This window comes from Oncorhynchus masou, chromosome 1, assembly GCF_036934945.1.
Source record: "Oncorhynchus masou masou isolate Uvic2021 chromosome 1, UVic_Omas_1.1, whole genome shotgun sequence".
Classification (NCBI taxonomy): domain Eukaryota; kingdom Metazoa; phylum Chordata; class Actinopteri; order Salmoniformes; family Salmonidae; genus Oncorhynchus; species Oncorhynchus masou.
In genome coordinates this window covers 49,685,245-49,701,355 of record NC_088212.1, presented here as the reverse complement: position 1 = coordinate 49,701,355, position 16,111 = coordinate 49,685,245, and the positions used below count along the sequence as shown (strand labels likewise).

At 45.3% G+C, this 16,111-nt stretch overlaps 1 long non-coding RNA gene across 1 annotated transcript in view; it reads left to right on the top strand.

Annotated features, from left to right (window-relative positions):
• The window catches only part of LOC135545958 (uncharacterized), a 143,916-nt gene that overhangs the window by 103,594 nt on the left and 24,211 nt on the right, over nucleotides 1–16,111 (top strand). The gene's annotated exons all lie outside the window — the stretch shown is intronic.

The window sequence follows — 16,111 nt, the reverse complement described above, 5'->3', positions numbered from 1 at the left end:
CCAAGCACTGTTTCTATGTGATGACGTTGAATCAACTTGGAAAACGGATTGGATTTGCAAAGTCATCAACGTAAGGGAATTTAATATTTTTTTCACTCAACTTTTAACTTAAATCCAATGGCATGGTGAAATATGTATTTTATTTCATGTTGATTTCACGTTAGTTGACAACTCAACCAAATGTAAATCAAAACTAGATTTTGACCTGTGTCCAGTGGCCTGATAATAATTAGAAATAGCATGTCAAGCGATCACTAAACACATTGTTTTCGACTGAAATATGATGGTTAACTCTAGCCCTCTTCCTATGATGTATTCCTATCACACAATTAAAGAAGTTGAGGGTTTTGAGGCAACCCCATTGAAGTATCGTTTTTGGGAGAAAAAAATTGAAGGATGAAATTAACAAACATTGAAAGCCTGATAATGAAAATGTAGGCCTATGGCTATTATCATTTGGGTTGTATTGGTCAGACAGCTATTTGATGTAAACTCTGAAGACACACAGTTGATTGAGACACAGAATGAGTGAAATAACCTCCATCAAAGACATCTTGGTACTTATTGCCCCTGTTCCCATTCAAACCATGACAACCCCATCGAGGTCCCTAATAAACCCTTCCATGGCGACCTCATACTGACTTTGCAGCTTACAGTTAGTTATTGGTGGTGACACTTGGGTGTCACGGGGAAAAGTGTCCCCCACACATGGCACCCTGCGGCAGGGCTGTCCGACAACAATGGATCCTGCAGAGCTGGCATACACAGGGGCCACGCTGGGGCTGACCATCCTGCCCCGGACTCTAGCTCCCATGAAATTGGAAATTAGCAGGGCTGTTCCCAATGACAAGTCAGTGTCTGTGCGTACTCAGCTCTTCCCAGGCCCGGGCTGTAGGGCCACAGCAGAGCCACAGAGGGAAAGGCCGCCTCTTATGAGGATTTGAAGGGTGACCCTGCAGCCTTTTGTAAAACCTTTGACCCAATTGACTGACTGATGTGCCCGGATTCCACTTTGAGCTTCTAGACAGAGCGTGTGTGTCCATCTCTGGGAAAAGAGTTGGGGAATAAAGCCCATATGCAGAAGGAGCTAATCCCCACAAACAATGGCTGCATGCTTCCCAAATGGCACCCTATTCACTTTATTGTGGACTTCATTTGACCAGGGCCCAATCTCTTCCTGGTTCCTGGTGGCACTGCTCTGCTTGTGCCCCTGACACCTGTGCTGCTGTATTGTTTGTTTTAAAGCAGTACTGTGTGTCTAAGACCATTTCCTCTGAGGGACATTAAAGTTCATACTATGCTATCCTATTTTACCTTTGTACAGATTCAGAACAACATAAGATGTATCTTGAAAAACAGTCCAACTGAAAGCCTACGACAAAAAAAAACAATTAAGGCAATCTCTCTGCGATCCAAATTAAAAATAAACTTTATTCCGTTGGCTTACCACTGTCACATTTTGACACTTTCTTCATCCGAGTATGAGTGTAATAAATAAGTGCTTAAAATGTAGATCACAATAGGAGTACCTTGGTTTTGTTGTTGAAGGCTTTCAGGTTTACGTTTTTTTTAAGAGCCACAACTAATGTTGTTCTCGGTCTTTTCAGACCCTTGAATCGAATGAGCACCCTTTGGTTATATTGTATATAAGCCAAGCAGTGCTTCCTTTTCTCTCTCTTCTGAACCTTTCTTCACTTCACTATACTACATAGGATTTGTATAACACCTTTCTCAGACGTGTCACTACACCACCTAAGTGTCACTACACCACCTGCATGCATGTGTTCAGCAAGGTGGTAAAAATAGGCTACTGTCTGTCAACTTTGAGCTCTGTGTTTTGGATCTTCAAGGGGGAGGGGAAGGGGTGGACAAACTTGTCTTGAATATTAGTGTTCACTTTATCAAGTATATGGTAGGGACTCACTTGAACATTCACATCACATGATAACTCCTGCTTTCTTTCCACAATGTCCCCACAGTGAGAAATAGCATCCTCATCGTTTGTTTACAAAGTATTCTTCCTTTGCAGAGACATATGTCTTCATGATGCCCTGAGGTGCTTCTGAGTTCCATGAAGGAGGGAACAAAAGGAAAGCAAAAGGGGACAGGCAAAGGATACAAACAGAATGTGTCAGTGCTATGCCATCTTGTTATTACCACTCCATTATACTAGCATTAGGAGGAAACTGGCTAATAGCTGAGGGGTCAGTCCTCTCACATGTGATGTTAGATTCCAGTGAAATATGAAAGTGTTTCAAGTAAACCTTCAAAGTGTAAAATGACATTTGCTTTATTAAAAAAAACAGATGTAGAAGGTGGTTTGTATTTGAAGATGCCTGGGGAAGAAATCCATCACTTTAGATTGCACTCAAAGCACTCATTGCTCTAAATCATCATCCACAAAGAAAGGTCTTCATTCAATGAGCCTATCATCTTGTTAAAAACTACATTAGATATGGTTAAGTTTATTTTCTTCACCAATTGATTTAAAAAAAATGTCTTCACAATCATAGAAGCAAATATTAAGACCCCATAATGGTAAGGTCAATAGAGACAGGTTGCTCCACACAGAAAAATATTGGTGAAATTGTTATTGTGGTTAAAATCAATACTACGCCTTTAGAATATAAATGATAAAGGTGTAAGTCTCAATCGAAAACAGTGCTTATATCCACTATGAGAATTAGGTTAGAAAGACTCTGAAATCATGATAATCATGAGTCATATACTGGGATAGACAAATGTATTAGATGTAAATGCAGAGGAACGAGAAAAGGTAAAGATAACAGTGCAGCAATAGTCCACTTGAAATATCCTCATATCAGTAAGATTGGGGTAATAGATTTAGACTATGACAGTGTTGACAAAAAACTTCATGTTCAAAACATCATGTATTAACTTTCTTGTTGTTTGGAATATTTGTGTTCCTTATTATAACTGCAAATTAAAGTGAATCCTAGGAGTAGTAAAACATAGAACTAGAATGCAATTATATTTCTATGTAATAAACTACAGTGGGCCTACTAAGGAGTCAATCTGGGCTCCAAATAACAAAACGTAAGTGCCCTCTGGTGACCGAGATGAGGTATAGACTCTATTGGAAGCCTCCATTAGACTAATTGTTAAAAAGTAATTCATTATGTTTATCCACTAACTTGAATACTAGACAAAAATAGATTTTCTGTTGTGTTTGAATTTGATCATATTGTTGTCACATAAATTATTGTAGTCAGAACTGGGTTGAAAAGGCTATGTAATTTCAAACACTAGGAGTATGCTTGATTTAGCTTATCAGGCACATTGGAACCAATGGAATAGTCCCCAGAGTGCAAACTCTGCATGTCAGGCAAGCTAAATCGATCCCACCTCAAGTATTTCAAATACTTTAAATATGTATTGGACCCAGGTCTGATTGTAGTAAACTACTATGTCCATACAGTTAGTTATGCACATGATTAGGACAACTAGTGTTCACCAATGACTTCAAAGATCACCAATATAGCAATACTCCTCCACCTGATCAACCTGAAACCGTGGAAACCCAATGGCAGTGGGTTATTTACATGTACAATTAGTTTTACATGATTATTGGGCACAAACCCTGATATTATATAACGACCTAGGGGTTTTTGTATATCTAGGGATTTCTAGTCTAGGTGTTTATATGTCTATGGTTGCCTAGATTGGTTCTCAATCAGAGGCAGCTGTTTATCGTTGTCTCTGATTGGGGACCGTATTTAGGTAGCCATATCCCTTGGCTAGTTTGTGGGTTGTTATTCTATGTTTAGTTGCCTGTTCGCACTAGTCATATTGCTCCACGTTTCGTTTTGTTATTTGGTATAGTTTTGTTCAGTGTTGCATTCGTTTAATAAATTGGAATGTACGCTTATCACGCTGCGCCTTGGTCTCCTCCTTATGACGACCGTGACAGAATAACCCACCAAACCAGGACCAAGTAGCGTGAAAAGGAGGAACAGCGCTTAATGGGGAAATGGACCTGGGAGGAGATATTAGATGGAGCAGGACCCTGGACACAGCCGGGGGAGTATCGCCGTCCTAAGGAGGAGTTAGAGGCAGCGAAAGCAGAACGGCTATACTACGAGGATAAACACCGGAGACGATATGAAGGTACACGGCTAGCACGGAAGCCCGAGAGGCAGCCTCAATATTTTTTTTAAGGAGGACACACAAGGAGATTGCATGAGTCAGGTCGGAGACCTGAGCCTACTCCTCGTGCTTACTGTGGGGAGCGTGTTTCTGGTCAGGCACCGTGTTATGCGGTAGAGCATGTGTCTGGAGCGTGTCTCCAGTGTCTGTCTGGGGCGTTCTCCAGTGCGCTATTCTAGCCCAGTGTGCTCTATTCCAGCTCCTCGCATTGTCCGGGCTAGAAGGGGCATCCAGCCAGGAAGGAGGGTGCCGGCTCAGCGCTCCTGGTCTGCATAATACCTCTTTGGACGGGGATATCCTGCACAATATCCTGGTTGTGTCAGCTCTACACTCCAGACCTCCAGTGCGCCTCCACAGTCCAGTACGTCCTGTTCCTCCTCCCCGCACTCGCTCTGAGGTGCGTGTCACCAGCTCGGTACCACCAGTGCCGACACCACGCACCAGGCTTCTAGTGCGCCTCCAGAGTCCAGTATGTCCTGTTCCTCCTCCCCACACTCGCCCTGAGGTGTGTGTCCCCAGCCCGGTACCACTAGTGCCGGCACCACGCACCAGGCCTACAGTGCTCCTCGGCAGTCCAGAGTGTCCGGCGACCGGAAGCTCCAACGACGGGCCACAGTCCGGAACCTCCATTGACGGGCCACAGTCCGGAACCTCCAACGACGGGCTGGTGGTCCGGAGCCTCCAACGACGATCCCCAGCCTGGGGTCTCCAGCAACGGTCCCTAGTCCACAACATCCTGGAATGATCCACGCAGCGAGGGTACCCAGCCCGGGGCCTACGGCGAGGATCCACAGTCCAAAGCCTCCGGCGATGATCCACGGGTCAGTGCTACAAGAGAGGACTCAGTGTAAAGAAGGGGGTCGGCATCCAGAACCAGAGCTGCCCACCCAGATCCTCCAACATAGATTTAGGTTTGCGGCCGGGGGTCCGAGTTCACCCCAGTGATGTCCACTCTAAACCCTTGTTCCAGGAGCCTCTTAGTGGGGTCTACATCGCTTCCCACAGTGCAAGAGCTTCCACTTCCAAAGCTCTTCATGCTAGCATGGTCAAACATACTCCCGGGACAGGATTACCTAATGGACATGCAGGGCACATGCCCCGGGGCCCCGATTCTTTTGGGTTGTGTTTCTTGCAGCCTCGTGGCAAAATGTGTAAAATAGCAGGAAATTAGCTTTAAAACTGGCAAAATGTAAACAATAGCATGAGATGAGCTATAACACAGCACAGTCATCCTCTCTGACCAATGGCAAAAAGTGTAGAAATACAGGAAATTAGCTTTAAGACGGCAACATTTCTATTTGCCTCATGACAAAATGTGTAAAATAGCATTGTAAAACCACACATTTTTTCTTCACAAATTGTGTTGAAATGCAAGGAGTTAGCTGTTTCCCCACCCAAAATTATGTTTTCCCAAAACAAAAATCGGTTTTAGGTTGGAGCCCCAGAATTTCAGATGGAGGTCGGTGCCCGGGGGCCCTGCATGCGGTAGTCGGGCCCTTCATGCTCCTGCAGCCAACATAATCAGGGATGCCATGCCTTGAGCCATGCTGTTCGACTCCACGCGTAGCGACAGTCTGTTGATGGCAGTGTCTACAATGTCGTTCATGACATCCTCGTTGCTGAAAACATTGCTCATACCTAACCGAATGTGGCTGCAATACCTACCTCACATTGCAGGTCTTTCCTGATGTCAGTGAACAGGGTCATAGGGCGCTGGAGGGGGCTGTCAGTCCTCTCCGTAGAGGGGGACTCGTCAAATGTTAAACGTCCCAGGACCCCTAGACAATGTCCTTAACTTCTTGGATATAGGGGGCGCTATTTTAATTTCTGGATGAAAAACGTTCCCGTTTTAAACAAGATATTTTGTCATGAAAAGATGCTCGACTATGCAAATAATTAACAGCTTTGGAAAGAAAACACTGACATTTCCAAAACTGCAAAGATATTGTCTGTAAGGGAATTCACCCCCGTAGTGGACAAAAATGAATGGCAAATTATTGGCATAGGACAAACCATGTACACATTGGTCAATACCACCCAAATCGGCGTTGATTCATGCAAAGTTTACTTCAAATGCCATATGGCTATTGCCAGTTGTAACACTTCAAAAATCCAACAGGTGGCGTGTGCGCTCCACCGTGGTTTTTCATATTGATATTGGACTCCAAGTCAACATCCAAAAGCCAAATTTTGAAAAAATGGATTTTTTGTCAAAAACTTATCACCCCTTAAAAAAGTGCTTTCTGGACCGTTTTTCGAAATTCTTTCGCTTTTTTTGTCAATTACACATGTGTAAGAACTGTTTGAATATACTTTTGTCCAATTTTATTATCATTATTTTTTTATTTTTTTTACTTGTGCATAAGGCATATGTTTTGTGGGGGCCAAATGTCATAAGAAATTTGACATGCTCAAAAATCCTTCAGAAATGCAAAATTGACTGGCCTGATGAACTCGGGATGGCCGGGCAGAGATTGTTGTTCCTTTCAATCACTCATGGTGTTGATTTCATCATGTCCATTTGTTTATGTTTTCTCACTTTTGCAAAGTCACTGTGCATTTGCCATATGGTTAACTGGGCAGTCACCATCACCAATTTGTCATGCTATAAAAATCATGCAGGAATGCCAAATTGACTGAACCGATGAACTCGGGATGGCTGGGCAGTGATTCTGGTACCTCTCCATCGCTCGTTTGGGTTGATTTCAGAATGTCACTTTTGGTGATGGTACCTCACTGTTAAAACATATTGCAAATGTTGTCTCACTTTTGCAAAGTCACTGTGCATTTGCCATATGGTTAACTGGGCAGTCACCATCACCAATTTGTCATGCTATAAAAATCATGCAGGAATGCCAAATTGACTGAACCGATGAACTCGGGATGGCTGGGCAGTGATTCTGGTACCTCTCCATCGCTCGTTTGGGTTGATTTCAGAATGTCACTTTTGGTGATGGTACCTCACTGTTAAAACATATTGCAAATGTTGTTTTGCAAAGTCACTGTGCATTTGCCATATGGTTAAAAGTCACCATCACCAATTTGTCATGCTATAAAAATCATGCAGGAATGCCAAATTGACTGAACCGATGAACTCGGGATGGCTGGGCAGTGATTCACCTCTCCATCGCTCGTTTGGGTTGATTTCAGAATGTCACTTTTGGTGATGGTACTCCTGTTAAAACATATTGCAAATGTTTTCTCACAGAATGTCCATTTTGATGTTTCTCACTTTTGCAAAGTCACTGTGCATTTGCCATATGGTTAACTGGGCAGTCACCATCACCAATTTGTCATGCTATAAAAATCATGCAGGAATGCCAAATTGACTGGAACCGATGAACTCGGGATGGCTGGGCAGTGATTCTGGTACCTCTCCATCGTTTCGTTAGAATGGTTGATTCTGTTAAAACAGAATGTCCATTTGTGCAGGAATGCCAAATTGACTGGCCCGATGAACTCGGGATGCTTGGCAGTGAACCTCTCCATCGCTCGTTAGGGTTGATTCCAGAATGTTTCTCACTTTTGCAAAGTCACTGTGCATTTGCCATATGGTTAACTGGGCAGTCACCATCACCAATTTGTCATGCCATAAAAATCATGCAGGAATGCCAAATTGACTGGCCCGATGACCTCGGGATGGCTGGGCAGTGATTCTGGTACCTCTCCATCGCTCGTTTGGGTTGATTTCAGAATGTCGCTTTTGGTGATGGTACCTCACTGTTAAAACATATTGCAAATGTTTTCTCACTTTTGCAAAGTCACTGAAAATTCGTGCAGGAATGCCAAATTGACTGGCCCGATGAACTCGGGATGGCTTGGCAGTGATACTGGTACCTCTCCATTGCTCGTTAGGGTTGATTTCAGAATGTCGCTTTTGGTGATGGTACCTCACCGCTTAAACATATTGCTAATGGACAAGAGTCACCTGCAAGTCACCGTCCATCAGTCAATTTGATATCATTCTGACACCAAACTGATGCAAACTGACACCAAACCCACTTTTCCCAACTCGTTTAGGAGCCAAGTATAACATACTTCAGAGCTGGCCCAAAATTCACAACGCCTTCGGTACAAAACATAAAAAAAACATAAAACACATAGTTACTTTCTAGCTGCGGGGCCAGTTCGGACATTATGTGTAGTCCTATGTGAGGCGACCCCGAATCCCGAGTTTCGGCTCGATAGGTCATTTGGTGTCCGAGTAAAAGCCTAATTGGTGCTGAAAATCCACTTTTTTCCATGCCTTGCTACGGGGTCCTTGAATGAGCTATCGGACCGAGATGTTGGGTTCTGTCTCTATGGGCCGAGACGGTCACAATGCACCTAGTCTTGTGTCTCTGGGACATTTCTAAATGTCGCCATTTTTGTAATGGTCAAAATGAATTGAAGTCATTGCAAATGTTCGAGGCTGTTTCTCGGTCCGAGAACCTTCTAGAGCGCCGTAACTCACCACGCACTATCTACCTGAGGTCTAGAACAGGATTCTAAAGTTTCGTAACTCTAGGTATGACGGTTCTTTTTTAGCTCGAACAAAGCTAACTATTGGAGGCACTGTCAGTCTCTACACACCCCAATACGTCCCTCCATCCAATTTGTGAATCTGTGTGATTTAGTTTTCCTTTGAATTTTTATGGGAAAAATGACTGATTTACAGTTCATGGGGGTTGCCTAATCATATATATGAAGTTTTGGAAAGATCAGATTTTTTTAACCCCTCCAAACAGCCCATGAGACACCAATTATGGCACTTCCGGTTGGCACAGGAAGCTATAACTCAACACACATCCTCATTGGGGTATTCTATTACAGAATCCTGAGTTTTAAGTCTTTACGTTAAGAATTGACTGATTTACACAGGGTTCAATGCACTATGTCCATCAAATTGCAGGCAGTGTATGGATATACACTTTTAGGGTGATTTTAAGCACTTCCGGTTGGCCCAGGAAGCCTAGAATCGACACAGGTAGACCTTATAGTGGTCTGATGGACTGGTACCGAAGACAGGTTCATACAGCATTCATAACCCATATAGACTCCAGGTTGTATTTAGTGGAGCAGCCAATGTATTCCTATGGGGAGAGAAGTCAATGCACACTGTTTTTATGTAAACACCTTCTTTTAACCTTGAAGGGTTAATGTCACACGGTCAAGGTTAGGCTTGCACAGATCAGGAGGACCTTAGGAACAGTCCTGTGTTTGAATTGTCCTTCTAAACCTAACGGTTCCGCCGCTGTCACCCAAAATCAAATGACGTACTGGTGCAGGCTTCATATTGGGCCTATTTTTCTCATGGTCGCTGCGCTCAGACCGAGCGAGCTACGGTCAAGCGGGGCGCCTCGTTGGACTCGGCACAGTCTGCACACTATGGTCATGCCATTGTTTGTGTTGATTTCAGAATGTCCATTTGGTAATGTTTTCTCACTTTTGCAAAGTCACTGTGCATTTGCCATATGGTTAACTGGGCAGTCACCATCACCAATTTGTCATGCCATAAAAATCATGCAGGAATGCAGAATTGACTGGCCCGGTGACCTCGGGATGGCTGGGCAGTGATTTTGGTACCTCTCCATCGCTCGTTTGGGTTGATTTCAGAATGTCGCTTTTGGTGATGGTACCTCACTGTTAAAACATATTGCAAATGTTTCTCACTTTTGCAAAGTCACTGAAAATTCGTGCAGGAATGCCAAATTGACTGGCCCGATGAACTCGGGATGGCTCGGCAGTGATTCTGGTACCTCTCCATCGCTCGTTTGGGTTGATTTCAGAATGTCGCTTTTGGTGATGGTACCTCACTGTTAAAACATATTGCAAATGTTTTCTCACTTTTGCAAAGTCACTGAAAATTTGTGCAGGAATGCCAAATTGACTGGCCCGATGACCTCGGGAAGTGATTCTTACCTCTCCACGTTTTTGATTTCAGAATGTCGCTTTTGGTGATGGTACCTCACTGTTAAAACATATTGCAAATGTTTTCTCACTTTTGCAAAGTCACTGAAAATTTGTGCAGGAATGCCAAATTGACTGGCCCGATGAACTCGGGATGGCTCGGCAGTGATTCTGGTACCTCTCCATCGCTCATTAGGGTTGATTTCAGAATGTCCATTTGGTAATGTTTTCTCACTCTTTCAAAGTCACTGTGCATTTGCCATATGGTTAACTGGGCATTCACCATCACCAATTTGTCATGCCATAAAAATCATACAGGAATGCCAAATTGACTGGCCCGATGAACTCAGGATGGCTGGGCAGTGATACTGGTACCTCTCCATCGCTCGTTATGGTTGATTTCAGAATGTCGCTTTTGGTGATGGTACCTCACCGCTTAAACATATTGCAAATGGACAAGAGTCACCTGCAAGTCACCGTCCATCAGTCAATTTGATATCATTTTGACACCAAACTGATACAAACTGACACCAAACCCACTTTTCCCAACTCGTTTAGGAGCCAAGTATCACATACTTCAGAGCTGGCCCAAAATTCACAAGGCCTTCGGTACAAAACATTAAAAAAAACATAAAACACATAGTTACTTTCTAGCTGCGGGGCCAGTTCGGACATTATGTGTAGTCCTATGTGAGGCGACCCCGAATCCAAAGTTTCGGCTCGATAGGTCATTTGGTGTCCGAGTAAAAGCCTAATTGGTGCTGAAAATCCACTTTTTTCCATGCCTTGCTACGGGGTCCTTGAATGAGCTATCGGACCGAGATGTTGGGTTCTGTCTCTATGGGCCGAGACGGTCACAATGCACCTAGTCTTGTGTCTCTGGGACATTTCTAAATGTCGCCATTTTCGTAATGGTCAAAATGAATTGAAGTCATTGCAAATGTTCGAGGCTGTTTCTCGGTCCGAGAACCTTCTAGAGCGCCATAACTCACCACGCACTATCGACCTGAGGTCTAGAACAGGATTCTAAAGTTTCGGGAACTCTAGGTCTGACGGTTCTTTTTTTAGCTCGAACAAAGCTAACTATTGGAGGCACTGTCAGTCTCTACACACCCCAATACGTCCCTCCATCCAAGTTGTGTATCTGTGTGATTTATTTTTCCTTTGAATTTTTATGGGAAAAATGACTGATTTACAGTTCATGGGGGTTGTCTAATCACACATATGAAGTTTTGGACAGATCTGTTTTTTTTAACCCTTCCAAACAGCCCCTGAGACACCAATTATGGCACTTCCGGTTGGCACAGGAAGCTATAAATACACACATGTCTTGACTGACATAGAAACCTACGGAATCCTGAGTTTTAAGTCTTTAAGTTGAGAATTGACTGATCTACACAGGGTTGAATAATGCAGAGTCATTTCCACCTTTGGAGGTGATGTACATCCAAATACCTTTTGGGTCAATTTAACCACTTCCGGTTACTCCAGGAAGCTTAGAATCGACACAGGTAGACCTCATAGTGGTCTGATGGAATGTCATAGAAGACAGGTTCATACAGCATTCATAACCCATATAGACTCCAGGTTGTATTTAGGGGAGCAGGCAATGTATTCCTATGGGGAGAGAAGTCAATGCACACTGTTTTTATGTAAACACCTTCTTTTAACTGTGAAGGGTTAATGTGACACGGTCAAGGTTAGGCTTGCACAGATCGGGAGGACCTTAGGAACAGTCCTGTGTTTGAATTGTCCTTCTAAACCTAACGGTTCCGCCGCTGTCACCCAAAATCAAATGACATTGTGGTGCAGGCTTCATTGTGGGCCTATTTTTCTCATGGTCGCTGCGCTCAGACCGAGCGAGCTACGGTCAAGCGGGGCGCCTCGTTGGACTCGGCACGGCCTTGGGATTATGTTTATGCCATTGCCTGCTCTCTGTGTCTTTAAACACCGCGCTTTGTCACTCCATCCTTGCTGTGTGTGTGTGTGAGAGCTTTTCTTTGACATCTGTTTGGTAGAAATGAGTGATTTTACAGTTCAGGAGGGTTGCCTAATCACATATGAAGTTTTGAAAAGATCTGACCTTTTTAACCCTTGGATACAGCCACTATGACACCATTTAAGGCACTTCCTGTTCGCACAGGAAGCTATAAATAAACTCATATCCTCATTGGGGTATGCCTTTACAGAATCCTGAGTTTGAAGTCTTTACGTTAAGAACTGAGTTATTTACGGAGGGTTTAGTGAGTGTGTGTTATTTCAGAAAATCATAGAAAATCACAGAAATGTCGCAGAGCTCCGCAGCACACTTTAAAAATATTCGTATGAACACCCTGCAACTGGATCTGTAACCGTTGAAAAAAAAAACACCTATATCTGAACATCACAATCTGGTCATCGTACGAATTCTCTTAAATGACGATAGATAAATGGCTGATTTTTTTTTTATTGACACCGGAGGCTCCTTGACTTTGACGTGAAGTGAAAAAATAATTTCTCTATTTTCATTTTGGACCTTTAATCCCAGAAATATGGCCATAACTCAAAAACCGTTGAGGCCTAGACGCCATCTTGTTCGGGGCCATCTGCCCATTATGCCAAACCTACGCTCACCAAGTTTCGGCTTCGAAATATTTTCAGTTTTCGAGATATGGCACGTCGTGATTCGGGATGTTTTGTCCAATAGCAATATGATTGCTTATGCCCTCTTGTGGGATCTTCCGGCATAGCGGAAAAATGGACCAAAATTTGATTATTTTATAAAACGAAAACCGAATGTCCGACAAAGTTCATTTGATGACTTCCCGGTAGGTCTGGCCCTGCCGCTCGGCCCGACGCCGTCCCCGAATTTTAAAAATGTTTTCGGACGTCTAGTAAGGGACCGTACAGTTCCAATAGGGACTTTCTCACTAACCATACTGTGATTGTCAAAAAGTTCCCTTAAGGTATGTGAGTGCCACAGAACTAATGTTACAGAAAAAACCCAGATAAAAATCCAATCAGGAAGTGCCGCATTTTTTGAAACCACCTCATGCCAATGACTCCTTATATGGCTGTGAAGGAGCTAGGAGTCAGCTTACGTTTTCCACGTTTTCCCCAAGGTGTCTGCAGCATTGTGATGTATTTGTAGACATATCGTTAGAAGATTGACCATAAGAGACTACATCTACCAGGTGGTCGCTTGGTGTCCTCCGTAGCAATTATTGCGTAATCTCCAGCTGCAGTATTTTTCTGTTTGCTTCTGATGAGAAGCCAACTGCCACCACTGATAGATTATTACATTTACATTTAAGTCATTTAGCAGACGCTCTTATCCAGAGCGACTTACAAATTGGTGAATTCACCTTCTGACATCCAGTGGAACAGCCACTTTACAATAGTGCATCTAAATCATTAGGGGGGGGGGTGGTGAGAAGGATTACTTATCCTATCCTAGGTATTCCTTGAAGAGGTGGGGTTTCAGGTGTCTCCGGAAGGTGGTGATTGACTCCGCTGTCCTGGCGTCGTGAGGGAGTTTGTTCCACCATTGGGGGGCCAGAGCAGCGAACAGTTTTGACTGGGCTGAGCGGGAACTGTACTTCCTCAATGGTAGGGAGGCGAGCAGGCCAGAGGTGGATGAACGCAGTGCCCTTGCTTGGGTGTAGGGCCTGATCAGAGCCTGGAGGTACTGCGGTGCCGTTCCCCTCACAGCTCCGTAGGCAAGCACCATGGTCTTGTAGCGGATGCGAGCTTCAACTGGAAGCCAGTGGAGAGAGCGGAGGAGCGGGGTGACGTGAGAGAACTTGGGAAGGTTGAACACCAGACGGGCTGCGGCGTTCTGGATGAGTTGTAGGGTTTAATGGCACAGGCAGGGAGCCCAGCCAACAGCGAGTTGCAGTAATCCAGACGGGAGATGACAAGTGCCTGGATTAGGACCTGCGCCGCTTCCTGTGTGAGGCAGGGTCGTACTCTGCGGATGTTGTAGAGCATGAACCTACAGGAACGGGCCACCGCCATGATGTTGGTTGAGAACGACAGGGTGTTGTCCAGGATCACGCCAAGGTTCTTAGCGCTCTGGGAGGAGGACACAATGGAGTTGTCAACCGTGATGGCGAGATCATGGAACGGGCAGTCCTTCCCCGGGAGGAAGAGCAGCTCCGTCTTGCCGAGGTTCAGCTTGAGGTGGTGATCCGTCATCCACACTGATATGTCTGCCAGACATGCAGAGATGCGATTCGCCACCTGGTCATCAGAAGGGGGAAAGGAGAAGATTAATTGTGTGTCGTCTGCATAGCAATGATAGGAGAGACCATGTGAGGTTATAACAGAGCCAAGTGACTTGGTGTATAGCGAGAATAGGAGAGGGCCTAGAACAGAGCCCTGGGGGACACCAGTGGTGAGAGCGCGTGGCGAGGAGACAGATTCTCGCCACGCCACCTGGTAGGAGCGACCTGTCAGGTAGGACGCAATCCAAGTGTGGACCGCGCCGGAGATGCCCAACTCGGAGAGGGTGGAGAGGAGGATCTGATGGTTCACAGTATCGAAGGCAGCCGATAGGTCTAGAAGGATGAGAGCAGAGGAGAGAGAGTTAGCTTTAGCAGTGCGGAGTGCCTCCGTGATACAGAGAAGAGCAGTCTCAGTTGAATGACTAGTCTTGAAACCTGACTGATTTGGATCAAGAAGGTCATTCTGAGAGAGATAGCGGGAGAGCTGGCCAAGGACGGCACGTTCAAGAGTTTTGGAGAGAAAAGAAAGAAGGGATACTGGTCTGTAGTTGTTGACATCGGAGGGATCGAGTGTAGGTTTTTTCAGAAGGGGTGCAACTCTCGCTCTCTTGAAGACGGAAGGGACGTAGCCAGCGGTCAGGGATGAGTTGATGAGCGAGGTGAGGTAAGGGAGAAGGTCTCCGGAAATGGTCTGGAGAAGAGAGGAGAGGATAGGGTCAAGCGGGCAGGTTGTTGGGCGGCCGGCCGTCACAAGAAGCGAGATTTCATCTGGAGAGAGAGGGGAGAAAGAGGTCAGAGCACAGGGTAGGGCAGTGTGAGCAGAACCAGCGGTGTCGTTTGACTTAGCAAACGAGGATCGGATGTCGTCGACCTTCTTTTCAAAATGGTTGACGAAGTCATCTGCAGAGAGGGAGGAGGGGGGGGGGGGGGAGGATTCAGGAGGGAGGAGAAGGTGGCAAAGAGCTTCCTAGGGTTAGAGGCAGATGCTTGGAATTTAGAGTGGTAGAAAGTGGCTTTAGCAGCAGAGACAGAGGAGGAAAATGTAGAGAGGAGGGAGTGAAAGGATGCCAGGTCCGCAGGGAGGCGAGTTTTCCTCCATTTCCGCTCGGCTGCCCGGAGCTCTGTTCTGTGAGCTCGCAATGAGTCATCGAGCCACGGAGCGGGAGGGGAGGACCGAGCCGGCCTGGAGGATAGGGGACATAGAGAGTCAAAGGATGCAGAAAGGGAAGAGAGGAGGGTTGAGAAGGCAGAATCAGGAGAAAGGTTGGAGAAGGTATGAGCAGAGGGAAGAGATGATAGGATGGAAGAGGAGAGAGTAGCGGTCGAGAGAGAGCGAAGGTTGGGACGGCGCGATACCATCCGAGTAGGGGCAGTGTGGGAAGTGTTGGATGAGAGCGAGAGGGAAAAGGATACGAGGTAGTGGTCGGAGACTTGGAGGGGAGTTGCAATGAGGTTAGTGGAAGAACAGCATCTAGTAAAGATGAGGTCGAGCGTATTGCCTGCCTTGTGAGTAGGGGGAAGGTGAGAGGGTGAGGTCAAAGAGGAGAGGAGTGGAAAGAAGGAGGCAGAGAGGAATGAGTCAAAGGTAGACGTGGGGAGGTTAAAGTCGCCCAGGACTGTGAGAGGTGAGCCGTCCTCAGGAAAGGAGCTTATCAAGGCATCAAGCTCATTGATGAACTCTCCGAGGGAACCTGGAGGGCGATAAATGATAAGGATGTTAAGCTTGAAAGGGCTGGTAACTGTGACAGCATGGAATTCAAAGGAAGCGATAGATAGATGGGTAAGGGGAGAGAGAGAATGACCACTTGGGAGAGATGAGGATCCCGGTGCCACCACCCCGCTGACCAGAA